The 19,236-nt window shown below is 54.2% G+C and overlaps 1 protein-coding gene and 1 long non-coding RNA gene across 2 annotated transcripts in view; both read right to left on the reverse strand.

Moving 5' to 3' along the window:
* Positions 1 to 19,236, reverse strand: part of LOC134477958 (uncharacterized) — a 433,997-nt gene that overhangs the window by 275,063 nt on the left and 139,698 nt on the right. The window lies entirely within an intron of this gene.
* The window catches only part of Rspo2 (R-spondin 2), a 214,711-nt gene that overhangs the window by 112,650 nt on the left and 82,825 nt on the right, over positions 1 to 19,236 (reverse strand). The gene's annotated exons all lie outside the window — the stretch shown is intronic.

Consider the following 19,236-nt stretch of genomic DNA (forward strand, 5'->3'; position numbering starts at 1 on the left):
TACACTGTTACACTCCTGTCCGTCCCCCTGTGAACTACACCATTACACTCCCATGCCTCCCCCTATGAACTACACTGTTACACTCCTGTCTTTCCCCCTGTGAACTACACTGTTACACTCCCATCCCTCCCCCTGTGAACTACACTGTTACACTCCTGCCCATCCCCCTGTGAACTACACTGTTACACTCCCGTCCCTGCCCCTGTGAACTACACTGTTACACTCCCATCCCTTCTCCTGTGAACTACACTGTTACACTCCTGTCCCTCCCCCTGTGAACTACACTGTTACACTCCTTTCCCTCCCCCTGTGAACTACACTGTTACCCTCCCGTCCCTGCTCCTGTGAACTGCACTGTTACACTCCTGTCCCTCCCCCTGTGAACTACACTGTTACACTCCTGCCCATCCCCCTGTGAACTACACCATTACACTCACATCCCTCCCCCTGTGAACTACACCATTACACTCCCGTCCCTCCCCCTGTGAACTACACTGTTACACTCCTGCCCATCCCCCTGTGAACTACACTGTTACACTCCTGTCCGTGCCCCTGTGAACTACACTGTTACACTCCTGTCCCTGCCCCTGTGAACTACACCGTTACACTCCTGTCCCTCCCCCTGTGAACTACACCATTATACTCCCATCCCTGCTCCTGTGAACTACACTGTTACACTCCTGCCTGTCCCCCTGTGAACTACACTGTTACACTCCTGTCCGTGCCCCTGTGAACTACACTGTTACACTCCTGCCCGTCCCCCTGTGAACTACACTGTTACACTCCTGTCCCTGCCCCTGTGAACTACACCGTTACACTCCTGTCCCTCCCCCTGTGAACTACACCATTATACTCCCATCCCTGCTCCTGTGAACTACACTGTTACACTCCTGCCTGTCCCCCTGTGAACTACACTGTTACACTCCTGTCCGTGCCCCTGTGAACTACAGTTACACTCCTGTCTGTGCCCCTGTGAACTACACTGTTACACTCCTGTCCGTGCCCCTGTGAACTACACCGTTACACTCCTGCCCGTCCCCCTGTGAACTACACTGTTACACTCCTGCCCATCCCCCTGTGAACTACACTGTTACACCCCTGTCCGTCCCCCTGTGAACTACACCATTACACTCCCATGCCTCCCCCTGTGAACTACCCTGTTACACTCCTGTCCGTCCCCCTGTGAACTACACTGTTACACTCCCATCCCTCCCCCTGTGAACTACACTGTTACACTCCTGCCCATCCCCCTGTGAACTACACTGTTACACTCCCGTCCCTGCCCCTGTGAACTACACTGTTACACTCCCGTCCCTGCTCCTGTGAACTACACTGTTACACTCCTGTCCCTCCCCCTGTGAACTACACTGTTACACTCCCATCCCATCCCGCTGTGAACTACAGTGTTACACTCCCGTCCCTGCTCCTGTGAACTACACTGTTATACTCCTGTCCCTGCTCCTGTGAACTACACTGTTACACTCCTTCCCATCCCCCTGTGAACTACACTGTTATACTCCCGTCCCTGCTCCTGTGAACTACACTGTTATACTCCTGTCCCTGCTCCTGTGAACTACACTGTTACACTCCTGCCCATCCCCCTGTGAACTACACTGTTATACTCCCATCCCTGCTCCTGTGAACTACACTGTTATACTCCTGTCCCTGCTCCTGTGAACTACACTGTTACACTCCTGTCCCTCCCCCTGTGAACTACACCGTTACACTCCCGTCCCTGCCCCTGTGAACTACACTGTTATACTCCCATCCCGGCTCCTGTGAACTACACTGTCACACTCCTGTCCCTCCCCCTGTGAACTACACCATTATACTCCCGTCCCTGCTCCTGTGAACTACACTGTTACACTCCTGTCCGTCTCCCTGTGAACTACACTGTTACACTCCTGCCCGTCCCCCTGTGAACTACACTGTTACACTCCTGTCCGTGGCCCTGTGAACTACACTGTTACACTCCTGTCCCTGCCCCTGTGAACTACACCGTTACACTCCTGTCCCCCCCCCGTGAACTACACCATTATACTCCCATCCCTGCTCCTGTGAACTACACTGTTACACTCCTGCCCGTCCCCCTGTGAACTACACTGTTACACTCCTGTCCGTGCCCCTGTGAACTACACCGTTACACTCCTGCCCGTCACCCTGTGAACTACACTGTTACACTCCTGCCCGTCCCCCTGTGAACTACACTGTTACACTCCTGTCCGTCCCCCTGTGAACTACACCATTACACTCCCATGCCTCCCCCTATGAACTACAGTTACACTCCTGTCCTTCCCCCTGTGAACTACACTGTTACACTCCCATCCCTCCCCCTGTGAACTACACTGTTGCACTCCTGCCCATCCCCCTGTGAACTACACTGTTACACTCCCGTCCCTGCCCCTGTGAACTACACTGTTACACTCCCATCCCTGCTCCTGTGAACTACACTGTTACACTCCTGTCCCTCCCCCTGTGAACTACACTGTTACACTCCTGTCCCTCCCCCTGTGAACTACACTGTTACACTCCCGTCCCTGCTCCTGTGAACTACACTGTTACACTCCTGTCCCTCCCCCTGTGAACTACACTGTTATACTCCTGCCCATCCCCCTGTGAACTACACCATTACACTCCCATCCCTCCCCCTGTGAACTACACCATTACACTCCCGTCCCTGTCCCTGTGAACTACACCATTACACTCCCATCCCTCCCCCTGTGAACTACACCATTATACTCCCGTCCCTCCCCCTGTGAACTACACTGTTACACTCCTGCCCATCCCCCTGTGAACTACACTGTTACACTCCTGTCCGTGCCCCTGTGAACTACACAGTTACACTCCTGTCCCTGCCCCTGTGAACTACACCGTTACACTCCTGTCCGTCCCCCTGTGAACTACACTGTTACACTCCCATCCCTCCCCCTGTGAACTACACTGTTACACTCCTGCCCGTCCCCCTGTGAACTACACTGTTACACTCCCGTCCCTTCCCCTGTGAACTACACTGTTACACTCCCATCCCTGCTCCTGTGAACTACACTGTTACACTCCTGTCCCTCCCCCTGTGAACTACACTGTTACACTCCCGTCCCATCCCCCTGTGAACTACACTGTTACACTCCCGTCCCTGCTCCTGTGAACTACACTGTTATACTCCTGTCCCTGCTCCTGTGAACTACACTGTTACACTCCTGCCCATCCCCCTGTGAACTACACTGTTATACTCCCGTCCCTGCTCCTGTGAACTACACTGTTATACTCCTGTCCCTGCTCCTGTGAACTACACTGTTACACTCCTGTCCCTCCCCCTGTGAACTACACCGTTACACTCCCGTCCCTGCCCCTCTGAACTACACTGTTATACTCCCATCCCGGCTCCTGTGAACTACACTGTCACACTCCTGTCCCTCCCCCTGTGAACTACACCATTATACTCCCGTCCCTGCTCCTGTGAACTACACTGTTACACTCCTGTCCGTCTCCCTGTGAACTACACTGTTACACTCCTGCCCGTCCCCCTGTGAACTACACTGTTACACTCCTGTCCGTGCCCCTGTGAACTACACTGTTACACTCCTGTCCCTCCCCCTGTGAACTACACCGTTACACTCCTGTCCCCAACCCGTGAACTACACCATTATACTCCCATCCCTGCTCCTGTGAACTACACTGTTACACTCCTGCCCGTCCCCCTGTGAACTACACTGTTACACTCCTGTCCGTGCCCCTGTGAACTACACTGTTACACTCCTGTCCGTGCCCCTGTGAACTACACCGTTACACTCCTGCCCGTCCCCCTGTGAACTACACTGTTACACTCCTGCCCGTCCCCCTGTGAACTACACTGTTACACTCCTGTCCGTCCCCCTGTGAACTACACCATTACACTCCCATGCCTCCCCCTGTGAACTACACTGTTACACTCCTGTCCGTCCCCCTGTGAACTACACTGTTACACTCCCATCCCTCCCCCTGTGAACTACACTGTTACACTCCTGCCCATCCCCCTGTGAACTACACTGTTACACTCCCGTCCCTGCCCCTGTGAATTACACTGTTACACTCCCATCCCTGCTCCTGTGAACTACACTGTTACACTCCTGTCCCTCCCCCTGTGAACTACACTGTTACACTCCTTTCCCTCCCCCTGTGAACTACACTGTTACCCTCCCGTCCCTGCTCCTGTGAACTACACTGTTACACTCCTGTCCCTCCCCCTGTGAACTACACTGTTACACTCCCGTCCCTGCTCCTGTGAACTACACTGTTACACTCCTGTCCCTCCCCCTGTGAACTACACTGTTACACTCCCGTCCCTCCCCCTGTGAACTACACCGTTACACTCCCATCTCTCCCCCTGTGAACTATACCATTACACTCCCGTCCCTGTCCCTGTGAACTACACCATTATACTCCCGTCCCTCCCCCTGTGAACTACAGTGTTACACTCCTGCCCGTCCCCCTGTGAACTACACTGTTACACTCCTGTCCGTGCCCCTGTGAACTACACTGTTACACTCCTGTCCCTGCCCCTGTGAACTACACCGTTACACTCCTGTCCCTCCCCCTGTGAACTACACCATTATACTCCCATCCCTGCTCCTGTGAACTACACTGTTACACTCCTGCCCGTCCCCCTGTGAACTACACTGTTACACTCCTGTCCGTGCCCCTGTGAACTACACTGTTACACTACTGTCCGTGCCCCTGTGAACTACACCGTTACACTCCTGCCCGTCCCCCTGTGAACTACACTGTTACACTCCTGCCCATCCCCCTGTGAACTACACTGTTACACTCCTGTCCGTCCCCCTGTGAACTACACCATTACACTCCCATGCCTCCCCCTTGAACTACACTGTTACACTCCTGTCCGTCCCCCTGTGAACTACACTGTTACACTCCCATCCCTCCCCCTGTGAACTACACTGTTACACTCCTGCCCATCCCCCTGTGAACTACACTGTTACACTCCCGTCCCTGCCCCTGTGAACTACACTGTTACACTCCCGTCCCTGCTCCTGTGAACTACACTGTTACACTCCTGTCCCTCCCCCTGTGAACTACACTGTTACACTCCCGTCCCTCCCCCTGTGAACTACACCATTACACTCCCATCCCTCCCCCTGTGAACTACACCATTACACTCCCGTCCCTGTCCCTGTGAACTACACCATTACACTCCCATCCCTCCCCCTGTGAACTACACCATTATACTCCCGTCCCTCCCCCTGTGAACTACACTGTTACACTCCTGCCCGTCTCCCTGTGAACTACACTGTTACACTCCTGTCCGTGCCCCTGTGAACTACACTGTTACACTCCTGTCCCTGCCCCTGTGAACTACACCGTTACACTCCTGTCCCTCCCCCTGTGAACTACACCATTATACTCCCATTCCTGCTCCTGTGAACTACACTGTTACACTCCTGCCTGTCCCCCTGTGAACTACACTGTTACACTCCTGTCCGTGCCCCTGTGAACTACACTGTTACACTCCTGTCCGTGCCCCTGTGAACTACACCGTTACACTCCTGCCCGTCCCCCTGTGAACTACACTGTTACACTCCCATCCCTCCCCCTGTGAACTACACTGTTACACTCCTGTCCGTCCCCCTGTGAACTACACCATTACACTCCCATGCCTCCCCCTGTGAACTACACTGTTACACTCCTGTCCGTCCCCCTGTGAACTACACTGTTACACTCCCATCCCTCCCCCTGTGAACTACACTGTTACACTCCTGCCCGTCCCCCTGTGAACTACACTGTTACACTCCCGTCCCTGCCCCTGTGAACTACACTGTTACACTCCCATCCCTGCTCCTGTGAACTACACTGTTACACTCCTGTCCCTCCCCCTGTGAACTACACTGTTACACTCCTTTCCTTCCCCCTGTGAACTACACTGTTACCCTCCCGTCCCTGCTCCTGTGAACTACACTGTTACACTCCTGTCCCTCCCCCTGTGAACTACACTGTTACACTCCCGTCCCTGCTCCTGTGAACTACACTGTTACACTCCCGTCCCATCCCCCTGTGAACTACACTGTTACACTCCCGTCCCTGCTCCTGTGAACTACACTGTTATACTCCTGTCCCTGCTCCTGTGAACTACACTGTTACACTCCTTCCCATCCCCCTGTGAACTACACTGTTACACTCCCGTCCCATCCCCCTGTGAACTACACTGTTATACTCCTGTCCCTGCTCCTGTGAACTACACTGTTACACTCCCGTCCCATCCCCCTGTGAACTACACTGTTACACTCCCGTCCCTGCTCCTGTGAACTACACTGTTATACTCCTGTCCCTGCTCCTGTGAACTACACTGTTACACTCCTGCCCATCCCCCTGTGAACTACACTGTTATACTCCCGTCCCTGCTCCTGTGAACTACACTGTTATACTCCTGTCCCTGCTCCTGTGAACTACACTGTTACACTCCTGTCCCTCCCCCTGTGAACTACACCGTTACACTCCCGTCCCTGCCCCTCTGAACTACACTGTTATACTCCCATCCCGGCACTTGTGAACTACACTGTCACACTCCTGTCCCTCCCCCTGTGAACTACACCATTATACTCCCGTCCCTGCTCCTGTGAACTACACTGTTACACTCCTGTCCGTCTCCCTGTGAACTACACTGTTACACTCCTGCCCGTCCCCCTGTGAACTACACTGTTACACTCCTGTCCGTGCCCCTGTGAACTACACTGTTACACTCCTGTCCCTGCCCCTGTGAACTACACCGTTACACTCCTGTCCCCAACCCGTGAACTACACCATTATACTCCCATCCCTGCTCCTGTGAACTACACTGTTACACTCCTGCCCGTCCCCCTGTGAACTACACTGTTACACTCCTGTCCGTGCCCCTGTGAACTACACTGTTACACTCCTGTCCGTGCCCCTGTGAACTACACCGTTACACTCCTGCCCGTCCCCCTGTGAACTACACTGTTACACTCCTGCCCGTCCCCCTGTGAACTACACTGTTACACTCCTGTCCGTCCCCCTGTGAACTACACCATTACACTCCCATGCCTCCCCCTGTGAACTACACTGTTACACTCCTGTCCGTCCCCCTGTGAACTACACTGTTACACTCCCATCCCTCCCCCTGTGAACTACACTGTTACACTCCTGCCCATCCCCCTGTGAACTACACTGTTACACTCCCGTCCCTGCCCCTGTGAATTACACTGTTACACTCCCATCCCTGCTCCTGTGAACTACAGTGTTACACTCCTGTCCCTCCCCCTGTGAACTACACTGTTACACTCCTTTCCCTCCCCCTGTGAACTACACTGTTACCCTCCCGTCCCTGCTCCTGTGAACTACACTGTTACACTCCTGTCCCTCCCCCTGTGAACTACACTGTTACACTCCCGTCCCTGCTCCTGTGAACTACACTGTTACACTCCTGTCCCTCCCCCTGTGAACTACACTGTTACACTCCCGTCCCTCCCCCTGTGAACTACACCGTTACACTCCCATCTCTCCCCCTGTGAACTATACCATTACACTCCCGTCCCTGTCCCTGTGAACTACACCATTATACTCCCGTCCCTCCCCCTGTGAACTACAGTGTTACACTCCTGCCCGTCCCCCTGTGAACTACACTGTTACACTCCTGTCCGTGCCCCTGTGAACTACACTGTTACACTCCTGTCCCTGCCCCTGTGAACTACACCGTTACACTCCTGTCCCTCCCCCTGTGAACTACACCATTATACTCCCATCCCTGCTCCTGTGAACTACACTGTTACACTCCTGCCCGTCCCCCTGTGAACTACACTGTTACACTCCTGTCCGTGCCCCTGTGAACTACACTGTTACACTACTGTCCGTGCCCCTGTGAACTACACCGTTACACTCCTGCCCGTCCCCCTGTGAACTACACTGTTACACTCCTGCCCATCCCCCTGTGAACTACACTGTTACACTCCTGTCCGTCCCCCTGTGAACTACACCATTACACTCCCATGCCTCCCCCTGTGAACTACACTGTTACACTCCTGTCCGTCCCCCTGTGAACTACACTGTTACACTCCCATCCCTCCCCCTGTGAACTACACTGTTACACTCCTGCCCATCCCCCTGTGAACTACACTGTTACACTCCCGTCCCTGCCCCTGTGAACTACACTGTTACACTCCCGTCCCTGCTCCTGTGAACTACACTGTTACACTCCTGTCCCTCCCCCTGTGAACTACACTGTTACACTCCCGTCCCTCCCCCTGTGAACTACACCATTACACTCCCATCCCTCCCCCTGTAAACTACACCATTACACTCCCGTCCCTGTCCCTGTGAACTACACCATTACACTCCCATCCCTCCCCCTGTGAACTACACCATTATACTCCCGTCCCTCCCCCTGTGAACTACACTGTTACACTCCTGCCCGTCTCCCTGTGAACTACACTGTTACACTCCTGTCCGTGCCCCTGTGAACTACACTGTTACACTCCTGTCCCTGCCCCTGTGAACTACACCGTTACACTCCTGTCCCTCCCCCTGTGAACTACACCATTATACTCCCATCCCTGCTCCTGTGAACTACACTGTTACACTCCTGCCTGTCCCCCTGTGAACTACACTGTTACACTCCTGTCCGTGCCCCTGTGAACTACACTGTTACACTCCTGTCCTTGCCCCTGTGAACTACACCGTTACACTCCTGCCCGTCCCCCTGTGAACTACACTGTTACACTCCCATCCCTCCCCCTGTGAACTACACTGTTACACTCCTGTCCGTCCCCCTGTGAACTACACCATTACACTCCCATGCCTCCCCCTGTGAACTACACTGTTACACTCCTGTCCGTCCCCCTGTGAACTACACTGTTACACTCCCATCCCTCCCCCTGTGAACTACACTGTTACACTCCTGCCCGTCCCCCTGTGAACTACACTGTTACACTCCCGTCCCTGCCCCTGTGAACTACACTGTTACACTCCCATCCCTGAGCCTGTGAACTACACTGTTACACTCCTGTCCCTCCCCCTGTGAACTACACTGTTACACTCCCGTCCCATCCCCCTGTGAACTACACTGTTACACTCCCGTCCCTGCTCCTGTGAACTACACTGTTATACTCCTGTCCCTGCTCCTGTGAACTACACTGTTATACTCCTGCCCATCCCCCTGTGAACTACACTGTTATACTCCCGTCCCTGCTCCTGTGAACTACACTGTTATACTTCCATCCCGGCTCCTGTGAACTACACTGTCACACTCCTGTCCCTCCCCCTGTGAACTACACCATTATACTCCCGTCCCTGCTCCTGTGAACTACACTGTTACACTCCTGTCCGTCTCCCTGTGAACTACACTGTTACACTCCTGCCCGTCCCCCTGTGAACTACACTGTTACACTCCCGTCCCTGCCCCTGTGAACTACACTGTTACACTCCCATCCCTGCTCCTGTGAACTACACTGTTACACTCCTGTCCCTCCCCCTGTGAACTACACTGTTACACTCCTTTCCCTCCCCCTGTGAACTACACTGTTACCCTCCCGTCCCTGCTCCTGTGAACTACACTGTTACACTCCTGTCCGTGCCCCTGTGAACTACACCGTTACACTCCTGCCCGTCCCCCTGTGAACTACACTGTTACACTCCTGCCCGTCCCCCTGTGAACTACACTGTTACACTCCTGTCCGTCCCCCTGTGAACTACACCATTACACTCCCATGCCTCCCCCTGTGAACTACACTGTTACACTCCTGTCCGTCCCCCTGTGAACTACACTGTTACACTCCCATCCCTCCCCCTGTGAACTACACTGTTACACTCCTGCCCATCCCCCTGTGAACTACACTGTTACACTCCCGTCCCTGCCCCTGTGAATTACACTGTTACACTCCCATCCCTGCTCCTGTGAACTACACTGTTACACTCCTGTCCCTCCCCCTGTGAACTACACTGTTACACTCCTTTCCCTCCCCCTGTGAACTACACTTTTACCCTCCCGTCCCTGCTCCTGTGAACTACACTGTTACACTCCTGTCCCTCCCCCTGTGAACTACACTGTTACACTCCCGTCCCTGCTCCTGTGAACTACACTGTTACACTCCTGTCCCTCCCCCTGTGAACTACACTGTTACACTCCCGTCCCTCCCCCTGTGAACTACACCGTTACACTACCATCTCTCCCCCTGTGAACTATACCATTACACTCCCGTCCCTGTCCCTGTGAACTACACCATTATACTCCCGTCCCTCCCCCTGTGAACTACAGTGTTACACTCCTGCCCGTCCCCCTGTGAACTACACTGTTACACTCCTGTCCGTGCCCCTGTGAACTACACTGTTACACTCCTGTCCCTGCCCCTGTGAACTACACCGTTACACTCCTGTCCCTCCCCCTGTGAACTACACCATTATACTCCCATCCCTGCTCCTGTGAACTACACTGTTACACTCCTGCCCGTCCCCCTGTGAACTACACTGTTACACTCCTGTCCGTGCCCCTGTGAACTACACTGTTACACTACTGTCCGTGCCCCTGTGAACTACACCGTTACACTCCTGCCCGTCCCCCTGTGAACTACACTGTTACACTCCTGCCCATCCCCCTGTGAACTACACTGTTACACTCCTGTCCGTCCCCCTGTGAACTACACCATTACACTCCCATGCCTCCCCCTGTGAACTACACTGTTACACTCCTGTCCGTCCCCCTGTGAACTACACTGTTACACTCCCATCCCTCCCCCTGTGAACTACACTGTTACACTCCTGCCCATCCCCCTGTGAACTACACTGTTACACTCCCGTCCCTGCCCCTGTGAACTACACTGTTACACTCCCGTCCCTGCTCCTGTGAACTACACTGTTACACTCCTGTCCCTCCCCCTGTGAACTACACTGTTACACTCCCGTCCCTCCCCCTGTGAACTACACCATTACACTCCCATCCCTCCCCCTGTGAACTACACCATTACACTCCCGTCCCTGTCCCTGTGAACTACACCATTACACTCCCATCCCTCCCCCTGTGAACTACACCATTATACTCCCGTCCCTCCCCCTGTGAACTACACTGTTACACTCCTGCCCGTCTCCCTGTGAACTACACTGTTACACTCCTGTCCGTGCCCCTGTGAACTACACTGTTACACTCCTGTCCCTGCCCCTGTGAACTACACCGTTACACTCCTGTCCCTCCCCCTGTGAACTACACCATTATACTCCCATTCCTGCTCCTGTGAACTACACTGTTACACTCCTGCCTGTCCCCCTGTGAACTACACTGTTACACTCCTGTCCGTGCCCCTGTGAACTACACTGTTACACTCCTGTCCGTGCCCCTGTGAACTACACCGTTACACTCCTGCCCGTCCCCCTGTGAACTACACTGTTACACTCCCATCCCTCCCCCTGTGAACTACACTGTTACACTCCTGTCCGTCCCCCTGTGAACTACACCATTACACTCCCATGCCTCCCCCTGTGAACTACACTGTTACACTCCTGTCCGTCCCCCTGTGAACTACACTGTTACACTCCCATCCATCCCCCTGTGAACTACACTGTTACACTCCTGCCCGTCCCCCTGTGAACTACACTGTTACACTCCCGTCCCTGCCCCTGTGAACTACACTGTTACACTCCCATCCCTGCTCCTGTGAACTACACTGTTACACTCCTGTCCCTCCCCCTGTGAACTACACTGTTACACTCCTTTCCCTCCCCCTGTGAACTACACTGTTACCCTCCCGTCCCTGCTCCTGTGAACTACACTGTTACACTCCTGTCCCTCCCCCTGTGAACTACACTGTTACACTCCCGTCCCTGCTCCTGTGAACTACACTGTTATACTCCTGTCCCTGCTCCTGTGAACTACACTGTTACACTCCTTCCCATCCCCCTGTGAACTACACTGTTACACTCCCGTCCCATCCCCCTGTGAACTACACTGTTATACTCCTGTCCCTGCTCCTGTGAACTACACTGTTACACTCCCGTCCCATCCCCCTGTGAACTACACTGTTACACTCCCGTCCCTGCTCCTGTGAACTACACTGTTATACTCCTGTCCCTGCTCCTGTGAACTACACTGTTACACTCCTGCCCATCCCCCTGTGAACTACACTGTTATACTCCCGTCCCTGCTCCTGTGAACTACACTGTTATACTCCTGTCCCTGCTCCTGTGAACTACACTGTTACACTCCTGTCCCTCCCCCTGTGAACTACACCGTTACACTCCCGTCCCTGCCCCTCTGAACTACACTGTTATACTCCCATCCCGGCACTTGTGAACTACACTGTCACACTCCTGTCCCTCCCCCTGTGAACTACACCATTATACTCCCGTCCCTGCTCCTGTGAACTACACTGTTACACTCCTGTCCGTCTCCCTGTGAACTACACTGTTACACTCCTGCCCGTCCCCCTGTGAACTACACTGTTACACTCCTGTCCGTGCCCCTGTGAACTACACTGTTACACTCCTGTCCCTGCCCCTGTGAACTACACCGTTACACTCCTGTCCCCAACCCGTGAACTACACCATTATACTCCCATCCCTGCTCCTGTGAACTACACTGTTACACTCCTGCCCGTCCCCCTGTGAACTACACTGTTACACTCCTGTCCGTGCCCCTGTGAACTACACTGTTACACTCCTGTCCGTGCCCCTGTGAACTACACCGTTACACTCCTGCCCGTCCCCCTGTGAACTACACTGTTACACTCCTGCCCGTCCCCCTGTGAACTACACTGTTACACTCCTGTCCGTCCCCCTGTGAACTACACCATTACACTCCCATGCCTCCCCCTGTGAACTACACTGTTACACTCCTGTCCGTCCCCCTGTGAACTACACTGTTACACTCCCATCCCTCCCCCTGTGAACTACACTGTTACACTCCTGCCCATCCCCCTGTGAACTACACTGTTACACTCCCGTCCCTGCCCCTGTGAATTACACTGTTACACTCCCATCCCTGCTCCTGTGAACTACACTGTTACACTCCTGTCCCTCCCCCTGTGAACTACACTGTTACACTCCTTTCCCTCCCCCTGTGAACTACACTGTTACCCTCCCGTCCCTGCTCCTGTGAACTACACTGTTACACTCCTGTCCCTCCCCCTGTGAACTACACTGTTACACTCCCGTCCCTCCCCCTGTGAACTACACCGTTACACTCCCATCTCTCCCCCTGTGAACTATACCATTACACTCCCGTCCCTGTCCCTGTGAACTACACCATTATACTCCCGTCCCTCCCCCTGTGAACTACAGTGTTACACTCCTGCCCGTCCCCCTGTGAACTACACTGTTACACTCCTGTCCGTGCCCCTGTGAACTACACTGTTACACTCCTGTCCCTGCCCCTGTGAACTACACCGTTACACTCCTGTCCCTCCCCCTGTGAACTACACCATTATACTCCCATCCCTGCTCCTGTGAACTACACTGTTACACTCCTGCCCGTCCCCCTGTGAACTACACTGTTACACTCCTGTCCGTGCCCCTGTGAACTACACTGTTACACTACTGTCCGTGCCCCTGTGAACTACACCGTTACACTCCTGCCCGTCCCCCTGTGAACTACACTGTTACACTCCTGCCCATCCCCCTGTGAACTACACTGTTACACTCCTGTCCGTCCCCCTGTGAACTACACCATTACACTCCCATGCCTCCCCCTTGAACTACACTGTTACACTCCTGTCCGTCCCCCTGTGAACTACACTGTTACACTCCCATCCCTCCCCCTGTGAACTACACTGTTACACTCCTGCCCATCCCCCTGTGAACTACACTGTTACACTCCCGTCCCTGCCCCTGTGAACTACACTGTTACACTCCCGTCCCTGCTCCTGTGAACTACACTGTTACACTCCTGTCCCTCCCCCTGTGAACTACACTGTTACACTCCCGTCCCTCCCCCTGTGAACTACACCATTACACTCCCATCCCTCCCCCTGTGAACTACACCATTACACTCCCGTCCCTGTCCCTGTGAACTACACCATTACACTCCCATCCCTCCCCCTGTGAACTACACCATTATACTCCCGTCCCTCCCCCTGTGAACTACACTGTTACACTCCTGCCCGTCTCCCTGTGAACTACACTGTTACACTCCTGTCCGTGCCCCTGTGAACTACACTGTTACACTCCTGTCCCTGCCCCTGTGAACTACACCGTTACACTCCTGTCCCTCCCCCTGTGAACTACACCATTATACTCCCATTCCTGCTCCTGTGAACTACACTGTTACACTCCTGCCTGTCCCCCTGTGAACTACACTGTTACACTCCTGTCCGTGCCCCTGTGAACTACACTGTTACACTCCTGTCCGTGCCCCTGTGAACTACACCGTTACACTCCTGCCCGTCCCCCTGTGAACTACACTGTTACACTCCCATCCCTCCCCCTGTGAACTACACTGTTACACTCCTGTCCGTCCCCCTGTGAACTACACCATTACACTCCCATGCCTCCCCCTGTGAACTACACTGTTACACTCCTGTCCGTCCCCCTGTGAACTACACTGTTACACTCCCATCCCTCCCCCTGTGAACTACACTGTTACACTCCTGCCCGTCCCCCTGTGAACTACACTGTTACACTCCCGTCCCTGCCCCTGTGAACTACACTGTTACACTCCCATCCCTGCTCCTGTGAACTACACTGTTACACTCCTGTCCCTCCCCCTGTGAACTACACTGTTACACTCCTTTCCTTCCCCCTGTGAACTACACTGTTACCCTCCCGTCCCTGCTCCTGTGAACTACACTGTTACACTCCTGTCCCTCCCCCTGTGAACTACACTGTTACACTCCCGTCCCTGCTCCTGTGAACTACACTGTTACACTCCCGTCCCATCCCCCTGTGAACTACACTGTTACACTCCCGTCCCTGCTCCTGTGAACTACACTGTTATACTCCTGTCCCTGCTCCTGTGAACTACACTGTTACACTCCTTCCCATCCCCCTGTGAACTACACTGTTACACTCCCGTCCCATCCCCCTGTGAACTACACTGTTATACTCCTGTCCCTGCTCCTGTGAACTACACTGTTACACTCCCGTCCCATCCCCCTGTGAACTACACTGTTACACTCCCGTCCCTGCTCCTGTGAACTACACTGTTATACTCCTGTCCCTGCTCCTGTGAACTACACTGTTACACTCCTGCCCATCCCCCTGTGAACTACACTGTTATACTCCCGTCCCTGCTCCTGTGAACTACACTGTTATACTCCTGTCCCTGCTCCTGTGAACTACACTGTTACACTCCTGTCCCTCCCCCTGTGAACTACACCGTTACACTCCCGTCCCTGCCCCTCTGAACTACACTGTTATACTCCCATCCCGGCACTTGTGAACTACACTGTCACACTCCTGTCCCTCCCCCTGTGAACTACACCATTATACTCCCGTCCCTGCTCCTGTGAACTACACTGTTACACTCCTGTCCGTCTCCCTGTGAACTACACTGTTACACTCCTGCCCGTCCCCCTGTGAACTACACTGTTACACTCCTGTCCGTGCCCCTGTGAACTACACTGTTACACTCCTGTCCCTGCCCCTGTGAACTACACCGTTACACTCCTGTCCCCAACCCGTGAACTACACCATTATACTCCCATCCCTGCTCCTGTGAACTACACTGTTACACTCCTGCCCGTCCCCCTGTGAACTACACTGTTACACTCCTGTCCGTGCCCCTGTGAACTACACTGTTACACTCCTGTCCGTGCCCCTGTGAACTACACCGTTACACTCCTGCCCGTCCCCCTGTGAACTACACTGTTACACTCCTGCCCGTCCCCCTGTGAACTACACTGTTACACTCCTGTCCGTCCCCCTGTGAACTACACCATTACACTCCCATGCCTCCCCCTGTGAACTACACTGTTACACTCCTGTCCGTCCCCCTGTGAACTACACTGTTACACTCCCATCCCTCCCCCTGTGAACTACACTGTTACACTCCTGCCCATCCCCCTGTGAACTACACTGTTACACTCCCGTCCCTGCCCCTGTGAATTACACTGTTACACTCCCATCCCTGCTCCTGTGAACTACAGTGTTACACTCCTGTCCCTCCCCCTGTGAACTACACTGTTACACTCCTTTCCCTCCCCCTGTGAACTACACTGTTACCCTCCCGTCCCTGCTCCTGTGAACTACACTGTTACACTCCTGTCCCTCCCCCTGTGAACTACACTGTTACACTCCCGTCCCTGCTCCTGTGAACTACACTGTTACACTCCTGTCCCTCCCCCTGTGAACTACACTGTTACACTCCCGTCCCTCCCCCTGTGAACTACACCGTTACACTCCCATCTCTCCCCCTGTGAACTATACCATTACACTCCCGTCCCTGTCCCTGTGAACTACACCATTATACTCCCGTCCCTCCCCCTGTGAACTACAGTGTTACACTCCTGCCCGTCCCCCTGTGAACTACACTGTTACACTCCTGTCCGTGCCCCTGTGAACTACACTGTTACACTCCTGTCCCTGCCCCTGTGAACTACACCGTTACACTCCTGTCCCTCCCCCTGTGAACTACACCATTATACTCCCATCCCTGCTCCTGTGAACTACACTGTTACACTCCTGCCCGTCCCCCTGTGAACTACACTGTTACACTCCTGTCCGTGCCCCTGTGAACTACACTGTTACACTACTGTCCGTGCCCCTGTGAACTACACCGTTACACTCCTGCCCGTCCCCCTGTGAACTACACTGTTACACTCCTGCCCATCCCCCTGTGAACTACACTGTTACACTCCTGTCCGTCCCCCTGTGAACTACACCATTACACTCCCATGCCTCCCCCTGTGAACTACACTGTTACACTCCTGTCCGTCCCCCTGTGAACTACACTGTTACACTCCCATCCCTCCCCCTGTGAACTACACTGTTACACTCCTGCCCATCCCCCTGTGAACTACACTGTTACACTCCCGTCCCTGCCCCTGTGAACTACACTGTTACACTCCCGTCCCTGCTCCTGTGAACTACACTGTTACACTCCTGTCCCTCCCCCTGTGAACTACACTGTTACACTCCCGTCCCTCCCCCTGTGAACTACACCATTACACTCCCATCCCTCCCCCTGTAAACTACACCATTACACTCCCGTCCCTGTCCCTGTGAACTACACCATTACACTCCCATCCCTCCCCCTGTGAACTACACCATTATACTCCCGTCCCTCCCCCTGTGAACTACACTGTTACACTCCTGCCCGTCTCCCTGTGAACTACACTGTTACACTCCTGTCCGTGCCCCTGTGAACTACACTGTTACACTCCTGTCCCTGCCCCTGTGAACTACACCGTTACACTCCTGTCCCTCCCCCTGTGAACTACACCATTATACTCCCATCCCTGCTCCTGTGAACTACACTGTTACACTCCTGCCTGTCCCCCTGTGAACTACACTGTTACACTCCTGTCCGTGCCCCTGTGAACTACACTGTTACACTCCTGTCCTTGCCCCTGTGAACTACACCGTTACACTCCTGCCCGTCCCCCTGTGAACTACACTGTTACACTCCCATCCCTCCCCCTGTGAACTACACTGTTACACTCCTGTCCGTCCCCCTGTGAACTACACCATTACACTCCCATGCCTCCCCCTGTGAACTACACTGTTACACTCCTGTCCGTCCCCCTGTGAACTACACTGTTACACTCCCATCCCTCCCCCTGTGAACTACACTGTTACACTCCTGCCCGTCCCCCTGTGAACTACACTGTTACACTCCCGTCCCTGCCCCTGTGAACTACACTGTTACACTCCCATCCCTGAGCCTGTGAACTACACTGTTACACTCCTGTCCCTCCCCCTGTGAACTACACTGTTACACTCCCGTCCCATCCCCCTGTGAACTACACTGTTACACTCCCGTCCCTGCTCCTGTGAACTACACTGTTATACTCCTGTCCCTGCTCCTGTGAACTACACTGTTATACTCCTGCCCATCCCCCTGTGAACTACACTGTTATACTCCCGTCCCTGCTCCTGTGAACTACACTGTTATACTTCCATCCCGGCTCCTGTGAACTACACTGTCACACTCCTGTCCCTCCCCCTGTGAACTACACCATTATACTCCCGTCCCTGCTCCTGTGAACTACACTGTTACACTCCTGTCCGTCTCCCTGTGAACTACACTGTTACACTCCTGCCCGTCCCCCTGTGAACTACACTGTTACACTCCTGTCCGTGCCCCTGTGAACTACACTGTTACACTCCTGTCCCTGCCCCTGTGAACTACACCGTTACACTCCTGTCCCCAACCCGTGAACTACACCATTATACTCCCATCCCTGCTCCTGTGAACTACACTGTTACACTCCTGCCCGTCCCCCTGTGAACTACACTGTTACACTCCTGTCCGTGCCCCTGTGAACTACACTGTTACACTCCCGTCCCTGCCCCTGTGAATTACACTGTTACACTCCCATCCCTGCTCCTGTGAACTACACTGTTACACTCCTGTCCCTCCCCCTGTGAACTACACTGTTACACTCCTTTCCCTCCCCCTGTGAACTACACTGTTACCCTCCCGTCCTTGCTCCTGTGAACTACACTGTTACACTCCTGTCCCTCCCCCTGTGAACTACACTGTTACACTCCCGTCCCTGCTCCTGTGAACTACACTGTTACACTCCTGTCCCTCCCCCTGTGAACTACACTGTTACACTCCCGTCCCTCCCCCTGTGAACTACACCGTTACACTCCCATCTCTCCCCCTGTGAACTATACCATTACACTCCCGTCCCTGTCCCTGTGAACTACACCATTATACTCCCGTCCCTCCCCCTGTGAACTACAGTGTTACACTCCTGCCCGTCCCCCTGTGAACTACACTGTTACACTCCTGTCCGTGCCCCTGTGAACTACACTGTTACACTCCTGTCCCTGCCCCTGTGAACTACACCGTTACACTCCTGTCCCTCCCCCTGTGAACTACACCATTATACTCCCATCCCTGCTCCTGTGAACTACACTGTTACACTCCTGCCCGTCCCCCTGTGAACTACACTGTTACACTCCTGTCCGTGCCCCTGTGAACTACACTGTTACACTACTGTCCGTGCCCCTGTGAACTACACCGTTACACTCCTGCCCGTCCCCCTGTGAACTACACTGTTACACTCCTGCCCATCCCCCTGTGAACTACACTGTTACACTCCTGTCCGTCCCCCTGTGAACTACACCATTACACTCCCATGC

The sequence above is a fragment of the Cavia porcellus genome, unplaced genomic scaffold (genome assembly GCF_034190915.1).
Source record: "Cavia porcellus strain 051 isolate PalLab524CR breed Dunkin Hartley unplaced genomic scaffold, mCavPor4.1 scaffold_10, whole genome shotgun sequence".
In the NCBI taxonomy this organism is placed as follows: Eukaryota; Metazoa; Chordata; class Mammalia; order Rodentia; family Caviidae; genus Cavia; species Cavia porcellus.